The sequence below is a fragment of the Sphaerodactylus townsendi genome, linkage group LG03 (assembly GCF_021028975.2).
Source record: "Sphaerodactylus townsendi isolate TG3544 linkage group LG03, MPM_Stown_v2.3, whole genome shotgun sequence".
Lineage (NCBI taxonomy): Eukaryota > Metazoa > Chordata > Lepidosauria > Squamata > Sphaerodactylidae > Sphaerodactylus > Sphaerodactylus townsendi.
Window position 1 is genome coordinate 164135881 of NC_059427.1, and position 21965 is coordinate 164157845.

Here is a 21965-nt window from a genome sequence, read left to right on the forward strand (position 1 = left end):
TCATCATGTTTTCATTGCAACCCATCATGGGTACGTGCAGGCTGACCACAGAGAACTTTCCAGAAGCCTCAGCGCTTTGGAGCGCTCCCCCTCCCCTCCCATCTGAAGGTGAGAGATGGCTGGTTTCCTGCCCAAACAGTCACATGACAGAGGCAGGGAGAGCGTTCCTTCCTCAGTTCTTTCTTTACCTCTGTGGCAGTCATGCTGCTGCAGCAGGGCGGGGGCCATTGGGGTCACGTGCAGGGTGGAAAATTGGCCCCCACAAACCGCTTACCCCACCTCCCCCTGCATGCCGCCCCCTTACCTCAGTTCAGCCGGCTGCAAAGAACAGCTGGCTGAAAAAGCAGCCTGGTGGGAACTACACTTCCCAGGAGACCTTGCAAGCCCCACCCTCCCAGGGAAAATGAGAAAATGCTACTGGAACACGGCCATATAGCCCAGAAACCCCACAATGCTCCAGTCTTTCTTTACTGTATCAATGACCTTTGAACACTAAGCTGAAAGCTACTACTAAGCTGCTACTAGTCTGTAGTGGCTTAAGTAGTGCAAATCTTTCCTTTTTCAACCTGGAAACCAATTCCTTATCACTCGCTTGGATATGAGCTTCCTGGTAGTATAGATTTCTATTCCTATACAAGTACTTAAAAGGTATTCTTTAATTTTCTATTGGCAGAAGGTTTTCCACTCTATAATTTAGATTTCAGCAAGGCTCTGCCAACTTAGTGGAATAATCACTGTTCCTGTGTGACTGCCTGAAGCACGACTTAATTTGTTGAGTAATAAAAGAACATTTCTGATTATGGCTGTTGGGCATATCCCCAGGATAAAATTCTCTGAGGACTTCCGCTATAACTCCTCTGTGTGTTGGTGGCGAGAGTTAGTGCCATTGCTAGCTATTACAACCAAAGAGTTTTTAATTTGCATCTGCTTTCCTTTTAATTTTGATCCTTTTTTAACAGCAGGTCTTACTGGATCTGAGTCGAAGCCTTTGATTATGTGCTGTTCTGAGAGAATATTTAACTAGCCGCAGAACGAGGGAAGTTGGGAAGTACAGAGCACCGTGCTCAGGGGCTACTTAGGCATTCTGAGAAATGCTGAATAATTTGCATCAGCTTGTAGAACGGAAGATCGTGTGCTCTTCTGTTACACGTACAAGCCCATCTGATCCGAATTCCAGGGCTGTTTTAGTCACCATTAGCAATGGGTTGTGGAGCGATCTGGCTGCAACATCTGTCGCCCCACTGATCGCCAGGGTTGATTCGGCTGACCTGGCTGGCTAGGCAGGTGCCCACCACCCCCATCACCACTCCACGTGCGTCCCTCCTGAAGCTGCATGCTCTGTGAAAGAGGGCGACCCTCCCAGATAGAAGGAGTGTACCGTTCTTCGGTCAAGGGTGTACAATAATTGTGCTCCCCTGCTAGAACCTCCAAACAAGCTCAGGCTCCTCGACATTAGCAAATTGTGAGATCGTCACAGAATCATAAAGTCTTACCCCACAATCCCTTTCCATAGTGAGCCTTCATGCCTCTCGTTTAAAGCAAAAGTGGTGGCTAACATTATCCAGTTACTCTTCTGATATTATCTGCGAGTAGCAGAAAGCTGGACTAGATGGACTCTGGTCTGATCCAGCTGGCTTGTTCTTATGTTCTTATCTTAACTGAGTAAAACCTGTTGTATTATTTCTGCTATGGTAATGCCCAAAGCTCTAGGTCATGTGTAAGGAACCTACGGCATGGCTCTTTCTCATAATGGACCCCTCACTGGACTTGGGGCAGCTCCATGTGGTCTGGAGCATTTGAGAACCAGTCTGCAGTGGTTGAGAGCAGGTGCACTCTAATCTGAAGAACCAGGTTTGATTCCCCAGTCTTCCCCGGGAGCAGTGTACTCTAATCTGGAGAACTGGGTTTGTTTCCCTGCTCCTCCACATGAAGCCAGCTGGGTGACCTTGGACTAGTCAAATTTCTCCCAGAATTCTCTCAGCCCCACTTACTTCACAAGGTGTCTGTTGTGGGAAGGGGAAAGGAAAGCCGATTGTAAGCTGCTTTGAGACTCCTTATAGTTGAAAAAAGCAGGATATATAATTACTCTGGGAGAACCCACAAAGCAGCATCTCTGGTAACACTAAGGTAGTGGCTCTCAGACTTGTTGAAGCTGGACCTGTTTCTGAACAACACGTGTTTTGTGGGACCTGCTTCTAAACTGAGTGTACTTTTTAAAAGACCCACTTGCAAATTATGTCCACACTTCTTTCCCACTCTCTGACATAAAGTGCATGAATCATACAAATATCAATCAGTGATGTTTTGTCGAAGGCTTTCACAGCCGGATTTAACTGGTTGTGGTGGGTTTTCTGGGCTGTGTGGCCGTGGTCTGGTAGATCTTGCTCCTAATGTCTCTCTTGCATCTGTGGCTGGCATCTTCACAGTGTGTAACAGACTTCCCTCTGTGATACACCTCTGAAGATGCCAGCCACAGACGCAGACGAAACGTTAGGAACAAGATCCACCAGACCACGGCCACGCAGCCCGGAAAACTCACAACCACCAACAATCAAGTTTATATTTTATTTTTTTGTGTTAAGTATTTAGAAAGCATCTTGGTGAAACAGGGAAAACAGTTAGCTGCGGTTGAACGGTGGTAATGATGTATTCCTTAACTGTGGTTAATGCAGGAAGGGAGAATTCAGAGGGGCCTGGTGAAAGGAGAATAGTCCTCCAATCCATTTCCTGTCATCTTAGCCCCATATTATCTCTAACTCTGTGAGATTTGGTATTCTCAGTTCACTTCATTCATCGGGAAATCCAAAGTTGTGAGTGAATCTCATCTGCAATCTTCACTTTTTTTGGTGGGGGGTATTAAACTTGATCAGTTTGAATATCTTACTTCCTTTAGAAAGGACCGAACTTCCCTTTTGACACACACTTTGCAGATCTCTAACCATAAGAACATAACAACTAGCCTGCTGGATCAGACCAGAGTCCATCTAGTCCAGCACTCTGCTACTTGCAGTGGCCCACCAGGTGCCTTTGGGAGCTCACATTTAGGAGGTGAAAGCAATGGCCTTCTGCTGCTGCTGCTCCTGAGCACCTGGTCTGCTAAGGCATTTGCAATCTCAGATCAAGGAGGATCAAGATTGGTAGCCATAGATCGACTTTGCCTCCATAAATCTGTCCAAGCCCTTTTTAAAGCTATCCAGGTTAGTGGCCATCACCACCTCCTGTGGCAGCATATTCCAAACACCAATCACACAGTTGTGTGAAGAAGTGTTTCCTTTTATTAGTCCTAATTCTTCCCCCCCAGCATTTTCAATGAATGCCCCCTAATTTGCATCCATTTAATTTATCACCCACCTCAATGCACTGGGGAGGGGGAAAGGACTCTGGATGCGGCGTGACCTCTGTGCCAGTATAGATGCTGCTCAACGCAGTGTAAGTGGCATTCATGCCAGTGCAGGGGCACTTGCCCTGGTGCTGCGGAGGCACCTAGCTATGTGATGCTTGGCCACCAACATGCAGCAGCAGTGTTCCTCTGACTTAGGAGGCCACACCAAGACGTATTAGCTAGAAAAACCCGTGTTGTATTTCCCAGCGATGTGCATTTTTCAGGATTGTTTTAATTCCAGCAGCTTCATAGTGTGTGGAGATGTAAAGAGGCCATGCGGGCAAGGAGGCCAGCAGGAAACTTTGGAAGCCAGAACAGCCAGAGGGGGCTGTTCAGGTGTACAGCTCCTGTATCCAGGGTTTAGATTCTAGCAGCCAAACGAACCTGCTCTCCAACACAACTCTTAATTCTGTTTGAGCAGAGACATGTGGCCTACTACCTCCATACTTTAACGAACCCACGCGCAAGGAGAGCCCTTACGATTGCGCGATTTAACGTTATGCCCTCTGCCCTATTAAAGGGTAGGTTCAGCAATTTAGAGAAATAAAATCCGCCAAAGGGATTATGCAGTTGAAAACTTGATGTGGTTGAAACTCCTGATCTCACACCAACTTCTTGCACTGCAATCCAGATTTGATAACATCAGATCTAAATATACCAACTTACATTTTTTCTTCCAATCTGGGCTACCTGATCTAACCAGGTTATCTCTATTGTTAAACAACTCGGACCCCCGTCTTTGTGAAGAGGTCGCCAACTTCATTGCGGGGATAGTTGAGAGTTCTCAGTAGAACGTACTTGTTGTGCTCCCCGTGGGGCCTTTTTATCTATCATGTATTCATGCATTTGCTCCTGATTTATGTATTTCTTTCTGACTATGCCAATAAAGGCTTATGTATGTATGATTCCCGTAGTTGTTTTCACATGACACTCCAGTGTTGGAGCTGTTCCTTTGGGGAAAGGGTATGAGATGCTGCGTATTTTTTCCCATTTGGGTCTCTTTCTAAGCCCCATAGTTATTGTTTTGGTGTGGGGGGGGGGGGATTATCTTACGCGACTCCGGTAACCTCAGAATTAAATCCGCAGTTTCTGTCGCCGTGCCTAAGTGCAGATTCCTCCCTCCTTTCATTGGATTGTTAAATATTTAATTTAACTAATAAGGTTAGACTGTCTTTATTTGAAACATATGTTTACATTCCACATCCCAAGAACAAGTGTAGTGATTAAGAGCAGGTGGATTCTAATCTGGAGAAACAGGTTTGATTCCCCACTTTTCCATCTGAGTGGCGGACGCGTATCTGGTGAGCCAGATGTGTTTCCACACTCCTGCAGGGTGACCTTGGGCTAGTCGCAGTTCTTCGGAACTCTCTCAGCTCCACCTGCCTCACAAGGTGCCTGTTGTGGGGAGAGGAAGGGAAAGGAGTTTGTAAGCCACCTTGAGTCTCCTTACAGGAGAGAAAGATGGGGTATAAATCCAAGCTCCTCCTCTCCTGCTCCCCCTCCTCCCCCTCCATGTCTTGCTTACTGCGGCACCACATTGGAAGCGATGGGGGGGGGGGTGTCCTCATGCCCAGTTGCCATATATCTATGCTCCCCCAGGATTGGGTGCCCATTGAAACTCAAGGTGGATTACAAAATTATAAAATGGTCTAATGAAGATCTGGAAATATTTATTCTTTAAAACATTTCTATGCTGCCTTTCCACCTGGTTCAGCCTCCCCAAGGTGATGAACATTAGAGCAATTCAAATGTGAGAAGCATTTAAAATACAAACATATGTAAAATATTTAAAACAAATAAAATCTAACACAGGAAATGTGACTATGTAAACATGCGAAAATATAAACACGCAAAAAGGAAAGAGGATTAATAAGAGTTAATGAGGGAACATCCAACAAAACAAAGAAGTCTTCCCCCGCTGGGGGAAGCCGATAGAGGGAGGCAGAAGAAGGGGAAAAGTTAATACAATAAATAAACAATGCAACAAAATTGGATTGCACAGAGAACAGAAAATTAAAGACAGTATAATACATACAGTAAACAATCCAACCTGGGATGGGGCTGCTTAATGTAAGGCTGAACACACTAAAACAAAGCAGCTTAAAAAAGAACTTTATTGATTTATGTCGCTCTAGGCCCGTGGTGGCAAACCTTTGGCACTCCAAATGTTATGGACTACAATTCCCATGTTACCAGCATGGCCCGAGGTGTACATGCTGGCGAACAGTAGAATATGTATCTAGATGTAAAGGGATTCGCCACCACTATCTAAACACAGAGTGCTGGAACTGAGGATTACAAAAAACAGATAGCAACCAATCAGCTTTTCCCCTCCTCCCAGCTCCTGGTCTCCCATTGGTTCTGAAGTTCTGGTGGGATGTAGCTTCTCAGTTTGTTTCCCCGCTCTTTTTCAAAAAAGGCAGGAACCAGTGCATGCTGGGAGTTGCAGTCCTGACAGATGGGGCTGCTTAAAATTGTCACAGACATTTTATCAATATATCGTGGTGTCATAGTTAAGAGCAGCAGACTCTAATCTGGAGAAATGGGTCTGATTTTTCACTTCTCCCCATGAAGCCTGTTTGGCGACCTTGAGCCAGTTACAGTTCTCTTAGACCTCTCTCAGCCCACGCGGAAGCAGACAACCACTTCCAAATGTCTCATGCCTTCAAAACCCGACATGATCACCATAAGTTGTCTGTCGTTTCCCTTGGGATATGTATTCCCTTGATAAAAGGTACCCCTTCTGCACACATTCTGCAGAATGGTAGAAATGGGTAACTGTCTTAGGCAGGCTGTTTCTCCGGGTCGTGAAAGAAAATTCAGTCACAATAGAGAATTCAGGGGGGTATGGATGACTGTTGTTTTTATACCTTTGCTGGGTGACCTATTCAGTAGACTTTGTCCAGGTGAGTGAAGCTGTTGTAGAGTAACATATTGAGAGAGGCTGCCCTGTAGTTATTGAAGACTCTAGGCCCGTGGTGGTGAACCTTTGGCACTCCAGATATTATGGACTACAATTCCCATCAGCCCCTGTTATAATGGCCAATTGGCCATGCTGGCAGGGAGCTGGATGAAATTATATCCATCGATCTTCGAAGTGCCAAGAATTCACTACACCACTGTCTATAACTGTGTAGGGTATCTTGTATTGAACATAGAAGCTAGCCGATAGCCAGTGGAGCATGCCAAGTCCACCTCACTCCCAATAGTAAACAAGTGGATGCATTCATTACTGAACTGTCTTTGGAGAGTGACCCATGGAGAACATATTGTAGTAGTCTGGTCATGAGGTCATTATGGTATGGATCCATATTGCCAGTTCAGAAATGTCAAGGTAGAAGCTGATTGCAAGAAATAGTCCAAGAAACAAAAGTTACAGCCAGAAATCTCCCCATTTCTCCATATGCCAGCACCATTATGCTGACCATTTTCCAATTCCTGCTTCATGTCGTTGACTTCTGCTTGGTGGGAGATCAGGCTGTGGGTCAAGTTATGCGTTACAGAAATATGTGGGGGCAACTCAGCACATGACTGCCATTTGTGGCATAGCCTCATGTTCCGTATAACATAGTCCCATTGGGTTTTCCCTCTGTGACAATCTAGGCTTTTTTTTTTAAAATTGATCTCCCCATTTTAATGTAGGCTGGCGTTGGTGCGGCCCTTAGCTTTTATTGTTGTGAACAATTCTGCACCAGCTTCTAAGAATTATGTCCAACAATTAGGGCTAGGATAAATAGATCTTTTCCTTCCAGATGCATGCACCTTCATTGTGTTTCACTGCCATCCGCATGAAATTCAGCCCCTGTAGAGATTAGAACACTTCAAACAGTAGCTGGTTTGTCTACCTCCGGCCTACGGGATTGATGTGGCTTTCAGTGACGTCAAGTGGTCAAGTGACGTCAAGATGCCTTTAGGAAGAAAATGCCAATAAAGGATAACAGGCGTGTGCTAGCACATCTTTTAAATTTGTGCTGCTACCAAAACCATGTTCACTGTTAGTTGCATGGGGCAGCCACATCTGTGAACCGAGAGAAAGATGGCATTAGGAACAGGATATGTGGAATGCAGCCGAGTACATAGTGGCTGTACTGCATAGAACACCGCATGGCTGCAAGAAACAAACCTGATTACATGCCACTATTGAAAATGTTCATATAATGGGGAGGGAGGGAGGGAAGGGGATGGGTATAGTGCAATCTCACTGGAATAACAGTGAGCAGAGCAGGGTCAGTACCCAGTGGGAAACCACTGAGAAAGACACACTGCAGAGGAAGGAAATGGGGGAAACCACCTCTTGCTTCCTCACTTCGATAGCGAAAAGGCCCTTTTCTTGGGGGGGTCGCCATAAGTTGGCTGCAACTTGATGGCACTTTACACACTCTCTCTCTCTCTCTCTCTCTCTCTTTCTCTCTCTTCACCACACGGCTTGTTTAGCTCCAGTTGAGCTGTGAAGCAAAATAATAGATATTGGCTAGAAGACTCAGTTGAAAATAGTGAAACGTAGCACTGCCCACCCACCAGTAGCTATATATTGTGACACTTAGTGATTGATTGCTGTTTGCAGACGCTGTCTATACATCAGCTGCTTCCACATGGGGATAGTTCGCTTATGGGCAGCAGGAAGTCACCTCAGTATATGAGAGCAGTCAAATTACACTGTGCCTAATGTGGGTACGATTTGGCTGCATTTTTCCCTTTAAGCTGAATCAAAAATAAACATCTTTCGATCTAAATCAAAGGGAAAACTTAAAGGTAGTTCCAGGCACGAACACTCCCTCCTGGGTGGGAGGGGTGGGAGGCTGAGCTAAGCTCACACCCCGTCAAAATGGTCCCGAACTAAATCTCTGCTCCCCCCCTAAGAACTCCCTTCTTTCAGCCTTTTAAAGGTTGTTTTGTTTTCCAGCTGAGAAGAGCCCCAAAGACACCCATTCTACACACAGTCTCACTTTGGTTGTTCCACTACAATAGGAGGACCTGTTTTGACACTGCAGCTCAAACACGCCTCATGAACTAGCTTTAAGTTGCTCTCTCTCTGTTGCAACACTAGTAGTTTACTTTGAAGAATATGTATTTTTGCAGTTGTGCTTCAGAATGAAGTTATAGCCAAGGAAAGACCAGGATCCTTCTGTCCCAAGTTCCTGAAGTGTTATTAATTTTGGTAATAATTTGCTGGGGCAGAGTGAGGGGGAACTGCACCCTGGGGCACATGTGCACCCTGCACCCCTGCCACGCTCCCGCCACGCCCCTGAGTGGCGTGAGCCTGGTGCGTCGCGCACCCCCCCCCTCCCCTCGGTCTCCTTGGCGCTACGCCACTGATCATTTGTTATGAAGTCTGCCTTAAGAAATAGGGAAGTGGGTCACTCACTCTCTTTGTTGAAACTGCCAAACACATTCTTCCGGCAATGTTATCGGGCCATTCAAATGCTGGGGTCTTGAGTGAATGAAGCTACTACTTCATTTCATTCGGTCTGTGGAGAAAACTGTCAAATGGTAATAGTGCCTTGCCATTCACTGATTTATCACTTTCTGAATTTAAACTGTTAGTCTGTGTGGATAGGCTATTTACCTCCTGCTGCTCTTCTCAAAAAACCCATTCCTTCTTTTCTACGTGTTGTGCTCCCCTGCATTGTCCTGAATGGACGTTTCCATGTAGCGGATGAGATTGTACACTGGCACAAAAGGTCATTTATTATTAGAATAGTGATGCATTACATTCTGAGGGAGAAGGTGGAGTCAGTAGAGAGCATTACAGCAGCATTCTGTTTTCATTCTTATTTACACTATTTTCAAGCTACTTTTCAACCAGAAGTTTTCAAAGCAAATTTCCTTGAATTCTTGTCAAGGAGACTCTGTGAGACTTGTGGCCAGTCCCCACCAGCCATCTTTCAGGACTCTTCCCTCAGCCCACATTGATTGCGAGCAGGTGTTCTTTGAACTGTGTTACCAAACATCTGGCCCAGGTCATGCAAATGATTAATGTTTTAGTTTTGGATGACTCTGATCAGGTGTGATTCAGTTATAGGCCAGCAAGCCTTTAGAATAGTCTTGCCTGTATGACATCCCAGTCTGATTATAGGAGGGAGTGGGGGTGGTATGCCAGGGAGAAGAGGGGAGAGAAGGGGGCCCGGCATCTGGACATGGCCTACCCACCCTAGTGGAGGGAGGGGAGGGGTGGGGTGGGATGCAAGGGAAGGAAGGGGAGGGCCCCCCGCATCTGGACCTGGCCGCTATGGAGGAGGGAGAGGAAAGGAGGGGTGGCATGCAAGGGAGGGGAGGGCCCCCCGCATCTGGACCTGGCTCACCCACACTAGCGGAGGGAGAGGGAGGGGAAGGAGGGGTGGCATGCAAGGGAGGGGAGGGAGGGAGGGGTGGCATGGAGGGAAGGGGAGGGGGCTCAGCATCTGGACCTGGCCCACCCACCCTAGCAGAGGGGAAGGGAGAAGAGGGAGGGGTGGCATGCAAGGGAGGGGTGGCATACAAGGGACGGGAGGAAAGGGGAGGAGGTCAGCAAGCCTTTAGGTATACGATTATGAAGCCCTATAGGTGTACGCTTAAGAAGCTCTACAGCCCCATCCAATGGGCTGGGTGCCTGGCACGGTGCTGCAATTGCGCCAGCCTGCCACTTCTATGGAGGCTTCCTGGCAGCATGGTGAGGCTTAAAACATAGAAAAGACAGCTAGCAGGAAGGCCCCTGTAACAACAGCTAGCGGAGACTGAGCGAGCACACACATAAGGCTCCTCAGGAGTTCTTGTCAGCCTTACTCTATCCACCACCCCTTAGGTATACTGATAGCTCTGAGAAGGGATTTTTTACTTTTCCCTCCCAAACTGACTGCTCTTACCAAGCTGAATTGGGGCACCCTTAAATGACCCTCAAGGTTTATCAACAGGCAAACAAAGATGAAACATTTATTTATAGAATTACAAGAAAATAAGTTACAGAAATTGTTAGACTTTTATTTTTCTCTTGCAGGAATATTTTACCAATATTCCAATATTACCAACAACTTGAGTTGTTTCAGATATTCTCTTATAGTTTCCAGATAGTTCTCTGACTCAGTTTTAACAAAACACTCCTTCTACTAAACTTCCTTCACCGGGAAAATCTTTTCTTCACAGAACTTGACAGATACTTAAATAACCAACTCCTTTCACCAAAAGAGAGGCACACTGTGCTTCCCAGAGCCGGGTCTGGGGTATTCCACCTGGAAACCGACTCCTGACTGTTAATTAAATAATACACACCTTTAGAGACTTCACTGTCCCACATGTAGGTGCTTTCTCCACAGAGACCTACAGGCCACCCCCCACCCCCCATGTGATTTAAGTAGTGCCCTTGTGATGATGTTTCCCTAGGACTGTGGTGGCGAACCTTTGGCACTCCAGATGTTGTGGACTACAATTCCCATCAGCCCCTGCCAGCATGGCCAATTGGCCATGCTGGCAGGGAGGCTGATGGAATTGTAATCCTATCCAGAATAAGGGGTCCTCCTACTAAGACAGCTCAGAGTTTTCACATTCAGCCCTGGCCTTCCTGGTGTCAGGCTAAGTAGGAAAGTCCAAAACAGTTTATTTCTACAATTAAGTAGAAGAAAGCTGAATCTAAGCTCTCAGCTTAGATCCAGAGATTATATCCTTCAACCCCACCCCCTTTGATTCCGCCAAATGTGTTCCACAAAGTGTATAACATTTGCACTACAGAGACTTCAAGAAACCTGGGACGTTCGCACCTTCCAGCAGGGCTGTAGGAATTGCCAGGGAGGGGAGAGGGAAACAGGAAAGCATTTACAGGAAACATTTGCAATTCTTACACAGCAAGACATCTGGGCATTGACAGGCTTGGACCTGACACCTGGTCCCCCATCGAAAACCAGCTATCCAGCCTCTTGAGAAACCAATGTTCTCTCAGTTCTGAGAACTTCCTCTCCTCTCCTTTTTCGTTCTCTCCTCTTGGACACCCACCCTCTGGATTTTTAAACAGCTGCGGTACCAGCCAGCCAGTCAATTCAACTTCTCATATTTATTGGTTTTACAAATCGTCTCCTAACAATAGCTAGCTGTCCCACGTGATAAGGGCGCAAAATCATGGATAACTAGTCATCTTATAACTTCAGGCACGGTACCAAGTTATCTGTATCTGAAGTATATAAAAATGATTAGTTCATTCTTGCTAGTTTGTATCTTAGCAAAGTCCATTTAAAAATGAGTACAGTTTCCTCATGCATATGAATATCTTTTGGCCCTCAACCAACACACCTCCATCTTTGAACTATAATTTCACTTCTGTTAAATTGGACGTTTTTGCTGTTCTCAGATGCTTCTGCATCTGGGCCTCAACACACAATGTCTATTGAAATTTCTGTTTCTTGCCTCACTCCAAAGCTGCTCTATTCTGGGGCTCTAAACTCCCTTTTGGCAAGTTTGGCTGAGAGACTATACCAACTCTGTCTCTGGTAACCAGAAATATCCTTTATGTCTTTTTTGGTCAACTCCAGCAATTGTTCCCATACCTTTCTGGCCACATGCACGACAACTTCATGGGGCCAGGGTCTTCTGATTGTCAGTGTACCTGCTGACCTCTGAAATTCACTGCCATCCCATTCCCATTTTGTTGGCTTCTCCAGTGGTAAGATTCAAACATTTTAACAACAGGTTCCGATGGTGGTGGAGTCAATGGGGCCAGGTGAGGCATGACGCGGTGGGGGGGTGGCCTGGGCATTCCAGAGCTGGGTGGGCAGTGCTTTCTTGTGCAGGGCTAAGGGTCTCTTGGCGCCCCAGGTGGACTGCCCAACAGGCGTTGCATCCCCACTTGATAAGATTTGTTGCACCCAGGGAGAGATTACCCCCTTGTCCCTAGTGGAGTTAATCATTAAAACCGGTTCTCTGAACTGAGAAAATTTTAATAACCGGTTCTACCGAATAGGTGCGAATAGACTGCATCCCACCTCTGGGCTTCTCGATTATTCTGCACCAATCCCAGTTCATCTTGCAATTGCTCCCATACCTTTCTGGCCATATGCACGACAACTTCATTGGGCCAGAGTCTTCTGATTGCCAGTGTACCTGCTGACCTCTGAAATTCACTGCCATCCCATTCCCATTTTGTTCTCCACCAATTCCCATTGATTATTCTCCACCAATCCCAGTTCATCTTGCTTCTGCTGTTAACTCACTAGGGGCCACACTAGACAATACAGTGCCACCATTTTACCTCTGGAGTTCCCTACTGTGAGGCCCAATCTTGCTCAAGACTGTGATGCATGGGAAGGGTTCCTGTCTCCTTCCAGCATTTTCTTCAAGAGCTTCTCTCCTCCCTCTTTCCTTACCACAGTACCAAGCAGTATTGATTCTCATGGTGATTGTGAACTGAGGGAATTCTGGAGATAAAATGGTGGTGGCAACCCCCATGACAACATGTCGCCTACTTTGGCATGACATGGCCTTAGGTAAGCCTAAGGTAAGTTCTATTTCTGCTAGATGCAAGAAATAGATTAGAAATTGCACATCCTTAGTCTAACAAAAGATGATGCATTAAGGCTTGGAAGAAGTGAATACCAGTGATTAAGAAACATAAAAGAAGTAGACTATTTTAGCTTTATTACATGAGCTCAATGAGTATGCTTTCCCCCAGTTCTTTGGTATCCTCCCATCTTCAAAAACTCCCAGTTACATTAGAAACCTAACAGTTTCTCGGTACTGTAGTCTTACAGCAATGGAGACAGCATGTCATTTCGGCCAGTGAGAGAAGCAGGGAGCAACTCTGCCATCCTGTTTCCCCCCAAGCCCTTTTATTGACAGTTTACAAGAGGAAAAACAAACAAGGCAGGCAGGCAGGGGAAACACAATACAATGGACAGGGCAAAAGGGCGCAGGAGGATTTGGGCAGAAGATTTGGTATTTGTACGTACACACATTGGAGCCAGAGGGTCTTGCAATGTCAGCAGTTTTCTCCGAAACCACATTTGGTAAAGAAAGGTCAGTTGCACGTGAGAGGCCTTTTTCCAAGCAGTGTATTGCCGTACTCCGGGTGTTGCAGGGCTTTTCCAAACAATGTGCTGTACTCTCGAGAGGAGCCTCGGTAGCCGTGCCTTCCAACAGTAGAGCATTCATGCTCGCGTGTCTGAGTGCTGCACCTCTGGCAGTCTTATCAGGGAGATGCCGTAATCTGCCTTACCCAGATAGACTCTGTCAATGTGACTTAAAGAGGACTGACTCTCTACCCTACTTGATGTTGGAATGTCCTTAATATCTCTCTTTTGTGACTTATAGATTTCCCCCTAAATTACCTTTTGCCATAATGAAAGTCCATCTAGTCCAGCACTCTGCTACTCGCAGTGGCCCACCAGGTGCCTTCAGGAGCTCACCTGCAGGAGGTGAAAGCAACAGCCTTCTGCTGCTGCTGCTCCCGAGCACCTGGTCTGCTAAGGCATTTGCAATCTCAGATCAAGGAGGATCAAGATTGGTAGCCATAGATCGACTTCTCCTCCATAAATCTGTCCAAGCCCTTTGTAAAGCTATCAAGGTTAGTGGCCATCACCACCTCCTGTGGCAGCATATTCCAAACACCAATCACACGTTGCGTGAAGAAGTGTTTCCTTTTATTAGTCCTAATTCTTCCCCCCAGCATTTTCAATGAATGCCCTGGTTCTAGTATTGTGAGAAAGAGAGAAAAATTTCTCTGTCCACATTTTCTACCCCATGCATAATTTTATAGACTTCAATCATAATATCCCCCTCAGGCGTCTCCTCTCAAACTAAAAGAGTCCCAAGCGGCTGCAGCCTCTCCTCATAAGGAAGGTGCTCAATCCTTCAATCATGTAGTGCCTTTTCTGCACTTTTTTCTATCTCTTGATATCCTTTTTGAGATGTAGAGCCAAGAGACTGAACACAGTACTCAAGTCGCGGTCGCTTTTGACACCTTATATAAGGGCATGACAATCCTTGCGATTTTATTATCAACTCCTTTCTAATTATCCCACAGCATAGAGTTTGCCTTTCACAGCTGCCATGCATTGAGTTGACATTCAGCGGAACTATCAACTAAGGCGTAAATCCCTTTCCTGGTCTGTGACTGATAGCACTGACCCTGCTTAAGCGATAATAATGTGAAGTTTGGATTTTTTTGCCCTATGTGCATCACTTTACATTTTGCTACGATGAACTGCATTTTGCCATTTCTTAGCCCACTCACCTAATTTATCACAGGTCGGCAGGAGCTCTTTTTTGGTAATCCTTCTTGTGGTTCCTACGCACCACACTACATAATTGTGGTATCATCTGCAAACTTGGTCAATACCACACTGGCTACTCCAACCCCTACTTCCAGGTCATCATTTATGAATAAGTTAAAGAGCACTGGATCCCAATCACGGATCCTTGGGGACACTCACCCTCCTCACATCTCTCCATTGTAGAGAACTTCCCATTTATATCACCACCTTCTTTGTTTCCTGTTCCTCAACCAGTTTTTAATCCATGGGAGGATTATTCCTATGGACTCTTATTCCTTCATTGCTGAGTTTTCTCAACAGTCTCTGGTGAGGAACTTTGTCAAAAGCCTTTTGGAAATCCAAGTAGACAATGTCCACTGGTTCTCCCTCATCAACATGTCTGTTTACACCCTCAAAGAACTCTAGTAAGTTTGTAAGACAGGACTTGCCTCTACAAAAGCCATGCTGACTCTTCCTCAGCAGGTCTTGCTTTTCTACATGTTTAATAATTTTATCTTTAATTATAGATTCTACTAATTTACCAGGAACAGATGTCAATCTGACTGGCCTGTAATTTCCTGGAGTCCCCCCTAGACCTTTCTTCTTCTTAAAGATTGGTGTGACATTGGCCATCTTCCCAGCTCTCTCAGGAGTGGAGAGCAGATTTCAGGGATAAGTTGCATATTAAAGTGAGAAGATCAGCAATTTCATGCTTGAGCTCTTTAAGAACTCTTGGATGAATGCAATCTGGAGGGCTGGGGATTTGGTGGCATTTAGTTTATCAATGGCTGCCAGAACTTCTTCATATCTACCACTATCTTAAGCTAGTTCGCAGTTCACCTCCTAAGAAGCTTGGTTCAAGTGCAGGAATTTTTCCTCCACCTCCTCTTAGGTGAAGACAGATGCAAAGAATTCATTCAGCTTCTCTGCAATCCTCCCTGTCATCGTTTAGCTGCGGCTTTGTTCCTTTTGTCATTTAACTTGAGTGCAGCTTCCTAGCTGGCTTCCTACTTTGATGTACTTGAAGAACTGTTTGTTGCTGGTCTTGATGTTACGCGGCCATCGTTCCTCATCAATCCTTTTGCCTCCCTTACAGCTAACTTGCTTCTGTTTTGCCACCATTTGTTTTCCTTCTTCATCAGTCAAGCTGGACTTCCATTTTCTAAAGACAACTTTTTTCCTAATAATAATTTCCTCAACCTCTCTAAATTAACCATGGTGGCTTTCTTTTGGACTGGTAATGTTCCTAACCTGTGGAACACATTCCAGCTGTGTTTTTAAATAACCTCCAAGCACCTTGGACATTTTGACTCTCTTTGATTTTCCCTTTCAGCTTCCTCGCTATCCCCTCATCTTTGAGAAATTTCCCTTTCTGAAGGCAAATGTAACTACATTAGTAGTTGTCACTTGTTCTCATGCAGAGATACTGAATCTGACAGCATTGTGGTCGCTGTTCCCTATCGGCTCAACAACACTGACTTCCTGCACCAGGTCCTGGGTCCCACATAGAATTAGATCTAGGATCACCATCTCCCTGGTTGGTTCTACAACCATCTGCTCTAAGCCACAGTCATTTAGCATATCCAGGAATGTTCTCTCCTTACTATGACCTGAACATGCATTTTTCCAGTTTATATGGGGATAATTAAAATCACCCATTACCACTACATTTTTGTTTTTGTTGGCCTCTCTAATTTCTTTTTCCATCTCAGAATCCTCTTGTGCACTTTGGTCAGGGGGACGATAATATATTCCTAATGTTAAACTATGCTTCACCCCTGGTATTGATATCCACAGTGCTTCTGTAGAGGAATCAGCTCCCCTGCATTGTCTATTTTATGTGACACTATGCTCTCTTTGATGTGAGACATCCACCCCCCCCCAATACAGCCCACATCCTATTCTTCCTGTAGAGCCTGTAACCTGGGATAACAGCATCCCACTGGTTCTCCTCATTCCACCATGTCTCTGTGATGCCCACTATATCAATGTCCTCTTTCAAAACTCTGTACTCCATCTCCCCATTTTTTTAGATTGAATGCTTCTCACTATTAGCATAGAGACACTTGTATGCCTCTGTCTCTGTCCCTAACCTGGAATTTATATGTTTTGCCCTCTAGCCTTTTGTAGACACTATCACACTTATCACATTGCTATGCTCACCGGCAGCCATTATGTGGTAAGATTTAGAAAAACCTCCCTCTCTGTCTGCATCCCCATGGACTTTGTATTCCGAACCAAAGTCACCTCAGCTCCTGTCGGCTTTCCCCAAAGGATCAGTTTAAAAGCTGTTCTGCCACCTTTTTAATGTTGAGTGCCAGCAGCCTGGTTCCTCTTTGGTTAAGATGAAGCCCGTGCCTTTTGTACAGGCCTGCCTTATCCCAAAAGGTTCCCCAGTTCCTGACAAAGCTGAAACCCTCTGTCTTACACCACCTTTTCATCCACCCATTGAGACCCTGTATCTCCGCTTGCCTAGCTTGCCCTCTTGGTAGAGAACAGGTAGCATTCGAGGAGAATGCCACCTTGGGGGGTCCTGGATTTTAACCTGTTTCCTTGCAGCCTAAATTTGGCTTCAGAACCTCCGGTACATTTCCCAATGTCATTGGTACCAATGTGGACCACAACCGCTGACTGCACCCCAGCACTGTCTAACAGCCTATCTAGGCAGAGTCTTGACATCCACGCCCAACCTTAGCACCAGGCGGAGCAAGTCACCATCGGTCATCACGCCTGTCACAAAACCCCAACTCTCTATATTCCTAATGATCGGAATCACCCCACTGCAAGGAGCCCCACACTCCCGAGGGTATCCTCAATCTGAGGAGGATCTGACCACTCAGCTAAAGGAAGGGTCCCATCTAAGGGAGCATCTTCCACCCTCAGAACTGGCACCCTCCGTCACCCAGACTCTCATTCTCCATGACATCTGAAGAGATGTCACCTTGGGAAGTGGGACCCGAGCTGCTTTGGAGTCCCTGAAAGCCTTGTTTGTTGCCCTCTCTGCCTCTCTCAGCTTTGCCAGGTCTGCCACCTTCGCTTCAAGAGAGCGCAAGCGTTCCTTGAGTGCCAGGAGCTCATTGCAGCGAGGGGCATGACTTCTGTCCTAGTGGCAGATAGTCATACATGTGACACTCCAGTGCAAAACACTGGAAAGCCCCCATCCTGCTGGCTTCCTGCCTTCATATCTAATTTTGTTTTGATATTCAAATACTGATTTTAATTAGTGCCTCCCTCTTAAGGTTTCTATACCTTCTATTATCCCTTAAAATATGTTCTTATTTAGTAAAACACCTGCGCTCGCCGTTAACTGAAAAGATTTTAAAATGTGAGAAGCCCCACCCCTTCAGCACTAACTGAAAATATTTAAAAATGTGAGAAGCCCCACCCCTTCTGCAGCCTCCACCAATCAGCAGCCCCAGGACAAGGAGAGAAAAAGAGAAAACCCTGTTTAAAATATACTGTTTAAAAAAGATGTGGCTTTGAGAAAAGCCCTCTGTAAAGAAAAAAACCAGGAGCTCCTCAGCCCTTTCTGGCCCCACTGCTGTCTCCTCTCCAGCTGCTCCTCTTCTCTGCTGGTTCCAGAGACTAACTGAAAAGATTTAAAAATGTGAGAAGCCCCACCCCTTCAGCACTAACTGAAAAGATTTAAAAATCATTTTAAATCTATGAATCATTTGTCTGCAAAGCCTGTGAGGGGTTGTCCTAACTTGTATAATTCCCTTGTCCTAACTTGTATACTAGTTTAATAGTGTATTTTAACAGCTAGATGTGTAAACACTTGGACCAAAATGTTTGCCTCACCTTGCAAACCTAGGGTTTCTCTGTAAATCCATATGATCTAAACCCAAATCACATACTCTTGAGAGCGTAGGCCAAAGCCAACTGGCAATCAGGTACGTTTTCAGTGCTTCAAACATAAGGAAATGAGAAAAAGATTTGCTGAAAAAAGTACAAGGGTATTTATTCCAATAGGGTGGCAGGAGGAAGAGACAATTAGGTGGTATTATTGAATAAAGCAGCCAGCACACCAAAATGAGCCCTGAATGATAGAATACTTCATTCTTACCCAATTCCAATCACTTGTTGGTAGAAGCTGGGTGCAGGGAGGGTATCAGAGGTGGGATCCAGCAGGTTCTCACCAGTTCCCGAGAGTGGGTTACTAATTATTTGTGTGTGTGCGAGAGGGGTTACTAATTGGGTCTGCTTTTCCGTTAGGAAATCTCCATTAGGTCCAAAAAAAAATCATAAAGTCCTGTTGTTTCCCTGTGGCTGGTTAAGCGAAGGTAGAAAGCAGGATAATTCTCCCTGTTGGGCTGTTTTAAAAACATGTTTTAGAAATATGGTAAAGTTCCTTGTTTAAGGAAAGTATCCTTCTTTTAATTTCTAGAAATATGACGGTAGACGGTGGCCACATGAGAGAAGATGGGCGAGATGCAGATATGCTCGCCCGCCTTCTGACCTCCGATCTATCGAGGCATTGGGTAGTAGGGATCAGGGTTACTCTCTTCGTCACTGGTGTTGATAAATGCCAGGTCCATAAATAATAAGACCGCTGTTCTCCGAGAATATCACGAGGAGACCTGAATGGACCTGGCTTGCATTACTGAAACCTGGAGTGCGAAGGGAGACCGTGGCCTTAAGCGAGGAATCTCCCCACGGGTTCAGCGTGCCTCCACCGGTCCGCGAACAAGGGCGGGGGGGTGGAAGTAGCAATGTTCATCCGTGATACTATCCTTCCAGGGCTGTCCCTGTCCAAGATTGTGGGTCTGGAATGTATGCGGCCTGGAGTGGTTGGCGTCGGAGAGGTTGGCTGTCCTCCTGGTGTACCCGATTAAGCCCTAAGCGCGCGAGAGGGCAATACTCTGCGATTGCTGGAGGTGGTGGCTGACTGGGCGTTGCGGTTCCCCAGACTTATTGTCTTGGGTGACTTCAGCATCCATGTCGACACGCCTGTTAATGCGGTAGCTCTTGGACCTAGTGTCATCCATGGCGTGCTGGGCCTCTCCTTGGTAAACTCTGGCCCCACTCATGAAGGAGCCGGGCACACACTAGACCTAGTCTTTGGAGTGGGAATTGATATGGTCATATCCTCTATTGATAGAGTGCCATGGTCTGACCATTATGCCCTGAAGGTCCCGGATGGATATGCCGCTGACATCCCGACATCCTATCCTGGCGTGGACGGTTATGCCGCCCAGCGAGGACTTATGGATCCTATTGGATTCCTAGATGCTCTCTCGCGGGACCCTGAACCTACTGGCACCCTCGATGAGCAAGAGTGGAAGACTGGAATACCCTTTCCGATGCCGCCAGGGAGTTATTGCTCCAGCCCTCTGGCTCGGTCATGACTAGCTCCTTGGTACACTGAGGAGCTACGCATATGAAGCAGAGCTCAGGCGGTACAAGCGAGAAGTGTGGGAAATCTGCGTGGCGGGGCTCGCGAACATCTTATAGGGCGTTTATGAAGGCCTATGAGATGGCGGCGAAGGAAGGCGAAGAGGACTCTTCTCCTCCTCTCTGCGCATCTGCTAGCTCGCCCAGCACAATTATTTAGTATCCGTTGGTCCACTCACCTCATTGTCTGAGGGCTCTACAAATCAACAATTGGCTATTGGCTGTAGAGGCATTTATGAGCTTTTGCGGATAAAGTTGAGTCGCTCCGCCAGGACCTTCCTTCCACCTTAGAGACAATAAATGAACTGGAAGGCTCCCTTGCCGTCTTCACAGGCTGTTTGACCCAGTTTCCCTGCTCCCTGAAGCCACTGTCGACAGGGTCCTGGCTGCTGTTAGACCTACTACCTGTCCTCTGGATCCGTGCCCCTCCTGGCTTATTAAAGCATGCGGTGGAGCCTCACGACCCACCTGTTGAATATCATCAATAGCTCCCTTGAGCCAGGAGTTTTTTCGAATTGGGTTGGAAGGAGGTGATGGTCGCCCACTCTTAAAGACCATCGTTAGATCCTGGAATCTGGCCAATTACGCCCACGTCTCCGAATCTTCGTTTCTGGGAAGGTAATTGAGAGTGGTGTTAAGGCAGCTTCAGGGCTTCCTGGAGGACACATCGGACCTTCGATCCCTTCCAGTCGGCTTCCGTGCTGCTTGGGCATGGGACCGGAGACTGTTCTTATGTACGTCCACAGATCATCCGTATGCAACTTGACCCGGCGGATCGGCTGCTGGTATTGTTAGATCTTACGCAGCGTTTGATGGCGGTTATTACGACCTTTTGACCCGCATACAGCAGCTTCTGAAGTGCGGGGCACTGTCCTTCAGTGGATTACTCACCGTTTTCTCGGGACGGGGTCAGCAAGTGTGGTGTGGGGACCAAGCTTCGGAGGTGCCCACTTCATTTTGAATTATTGCCTCAGGGGCACTTTCTATTGTTGTCCCCTTTATTATTATTTAACATCTATATCACGGCCTTGCTCCAGTTGAATGCGGGCTTTGGGCTGACCTGTCATCGAATGCGCTGATGACACTCAGCTCATTCTGTTGATGATGGAGAGCGGTCATGGCCTAGGCTCTCCAGCATTGTTTGGAGGCGGTTGCTGGTTGGTTGAAGCAGAGCAGGTTAAAAAACTGAACCCGTCAAAGGCCGGAGATCCTCTGGCACAAGCGGGAAGGAGGATGGGATCTCCAGCGCCCGGCATGGGAGGGGCTTCCATTGGCACCGGCCTCCTCCGTTAAGTAGCCTGGGGGTCCACCTGGATTAGTCTCTTTCGTGGAGACGGGTGGCCCATGTAACCAGTTCGTTTTTCCATCTCGCCAAGCCGGCGGCTGGCCTTCCTCTCATCCGGACCACAGCCACGTGATGATCCAGCATAGCGGTCACCTCAGACTGGATTATTGCAGCTTCTAAGCTCATGAGCCTTCCCTTGCGTCTGATTGAGGAAATTAAAATTGGTCCAGAATCGTGACGCGCTTGCTCACAGGAGGTGCCGCTTAAGAGACCATATCTCGCCTGTGCTCGTACGCCTGCACTGGTACCGATTGAATTCGAATCGTTTTCCCAAGGTGTTGGTTTTGACGGGACGCTACTTGTGACCTGGGACCCTCGATACCCTCACCGGGACCGTCACCGCCCATATGTCCCAAAATAGGCCTCTGCTCAGCGAAGCAGAATTTAGTGATCCCTGGCCCCTCAATGATGCGGCTGGCCTCCACCGGGCCAGGGATCTTAATGAATTCGCAGAAGGGCCTGCAAGGCGGGCTGTTCCACCGGGCCTTTGGGGAGCCGGCAGCTGATCACCCCACTTTCTAAAATCTGTGGACCCTGCGTTCCCCTCCCTCTTCTTTCCTCCCCTCTTTTCTTAGGGGACTACAAGTAGAAGCCATCGGTAATTTTGATAGATGCTGCATTTTAATGGGGAATT

The 21965-nt window shown here is 46.7% G+C and overlaps 1 protein-coding gene across 4 annotated transcripts in view; it reads left to right on the forward strand.

Moving 5' to 3' along the window:
- Positions 1–21965, forward strand: part of STXBP4 (syntaxin binding protein 4) — a 168779-nt gene that overhangs the window by 41634 nt on the left and 105180 nt on the right. The window lies entirely within an intron of this gene.